Raw genomic sequence first — 2,756 nt, forward strand, 5'->3', positions numbered from 1 at the left:
CAAAATACCGGCCCTCATCACAAAGCGACTGGATACACACGCACGCACGCTGCACCACGGCGCTTCTGCGCGCCTTCGCGCTGCTCTACCACCTCGGGCCTCGCCAGTCCGCCCACTTCCCACCCAACTCCAACCGACCCAACGTCGAACATCCCACAGAGCTTGTCGCCGTACAAACTAGCCCACGGGGTGGCACACACACACACAGGCTCGGACACCTCATCTTGGCGCTCCGGGAGATCTTGCAGCCAGGACCGATACTCGAGTCCGTTGGTCGGAGTCGAGCCGCCGAGGCAGTTCCGAGTCGGTGTTTGCCACGCCCGTTGTAGGTGACATGGAGGTTCGGTTGAGTGCGTAAGAGGTCTGGAGCAGACGCAGTAGCACGCCAGAAGCGTGAGAAGCCGCGAAGGACCGTTGTTAGCGCCGCGATAAAGCAAGAGAAAGGAGCAAAATGGTCATACAGGGGCTCGAACCCTGGACCGCAGCGTTATTAGCACTGTGCTCTACCGACTGAGCTATACGACCGCCAATCGCACACAACACACACAGAAAACAAAATACCGCCCTCATCACAAAACGACTGGATACACACGCACGCACGCTGCACCACGCGCTTCTGCGCGCCTTCGCGCTGCTCTACCACCTCGGCCTCGCCAGTCCGCCCACTTCCCACCCAACTCCAACCGACCCAACGTCGAACATCCCACAGAGCTTGCAGCCGTACAAACTAGCCTACGGGGTGGCACACACACACACAGGCTCGGACACCTCATCTTGGCGCTCCGGGAGATCTTGCAGCCAGGACCGATACTCGAGTCCGTTGGTCGGAGTCGAGCCGCCGAGGCAGTTCCGAGTCGGTGTTTGCCACGCCCGTTGTAGGTGACATGGAGGTTCATTTGAGTGCGTAAGAGGTCTGGAGCAGACGCAGTAGCACGCCAGAAGCGTGAGAAGCCGCGAAGGACCGTTGTTAACGCCGCCGAAAATAGCCAGGAAAAAGGAGGAAAAAGGGCCATTTTTGTGTGTTCGAAAACCCTGGAACCGCCACGCGCTAATTGAACAAATGTGGGGTCTCCACCCACTGCAACTAAATGAACGGGTAATTCACACCAAACTACGAAAACAAAATACCGCCCTCATCACAAAACGACTGGATACACACGCACGCACGCTGCACCCACGCGCTTCTGCGCACCTTCGCGCTGCTCTACCACCTCGGCCTCGCCGGTCCGCCCACTTCCCATCCAACTCTCACCTACAACTAACCCAACGTCGAACATCCCACAGAGCTTGTCGCCGTACAAACGAGCCCACGGGGTGGCACACACACACACAGGCTCGGACACCTCATCTTTGCGCTCCGGGAGATCTTGCAGCCAGGACCGATACTCGAGTCCGTTGGTCGGAGTCGAGCCGCCGAGGCAGCTCCGAGTCGGTGTTTGCCACGCCCGTTGTAGGTGACATGAAGGTTCGGTTGAGTGCGTAAGAGGTCTGGAGCAGACGCAATAACACGCCAGAAGCGTGAGAAGCCGCGAAGGACCGTTGTTAGCGCCGCGTGATAAGCAAGAGAAAGGAGCAAAATGGTCATACAGGGGGTCGAACCCTGGACCGCAGCGTTATTAGCACTGTGCTCTACCGACTGAGCTATACGACCGCCAATCGCACACAACACACAAGAAAACAAAATACCGCCCTCATCACAAAACATCTGTATACACACGCACGCACGCTGCACCACGCGCTTCTGCGCACCTTCGCGCTGCTCTACCACCTCGGCCTCGCCGGTCCGCCCACTTCCCATCCAACTCTCACCTACAACTAACCCAACGTCGAACATCCCACAGAGCTTGTCGCCGTACAAACTAGCCCACGGGGTGGCACACACACAAGCTCGGACACCTCATCTTGGCGCTCCGGGAGATCTTGCAGCCAGGACAGATACTCGAGTCCGTTGGTCAGAGTCGAGCCGCCGAGGCAGCTCCGAGTCGGTGTTTGCCACGCCCGCTGTAGGTGACATGGAGGTTCATTTGAGTGCGTAAGAGGTCTGGAGCAGACGCAGTAGCACGCCAGAAGCGTGAGAAGCCGCGAAGGACCGTTGTTAGCGCCGCGATAAAGCAAGAGAAAGGAGCAAAATGGTCATACAGGGGCTCGAACCCTGGACCGCAGCGTTATTAGCACTGTGCTCTACCGACTGAGCTATACGACCGCCAATCGCACACAACACACACAGAAAACAAAATACCGCCCTCATCACAAAACGACTGGATACACACGCACGCACGCTGCACCACGCGCTTCTGCGCACCTTCGCGCTGCTATACCACCTCGGCCTCGCCGGTCCGCCCACTTCCCATCCAACTCTCACTTACATCCGACCCAACGTCGAACATCCCACAGAGCTTGTCGCCGTACACTCTTGCCCACGGGGTGGCACACACACACACAGGCTCTGACACCTCATCTTGGCGCTCCGGGAGATCTTGCAGCCAGGACAGATACTCGAGTCCGTTGGTCGGAGTCGAGCCGCCGAGGCAGTTCCGAGTCGGTGTTTGCCACGCCCGTTTTAGGTGACATGGAGGTTCGGTTGAGTGCGTAAGAGGTCTGGAGCAGACGCAGTAGCACGCCAGAAGCGTGAGAAGCCGCGAAGGACCGTTGTTAGCGCCGCGATAAAGCAAGAGAAAGGAGCAAAATGGTCATACAGGGGGACGAATCCCTGAACTGGCGGGTTTATAAGCACTATGTTCTAAACGATTGAGCTA

This window comes from Phytophthora infestans, genomic scaffold (assembly GCF_000142945.1).
Source record: "Phytophthora infestans T30-4 supercont1.4 genomic scaffold, whole genome shotgun sequence".
Taxonomy (NCBI): Eukaryota; Oomycota; class Peronosporomycetes; order Peronosporales; family Peronosporaceae; genus Phytophthora; species Phytophthora infestans.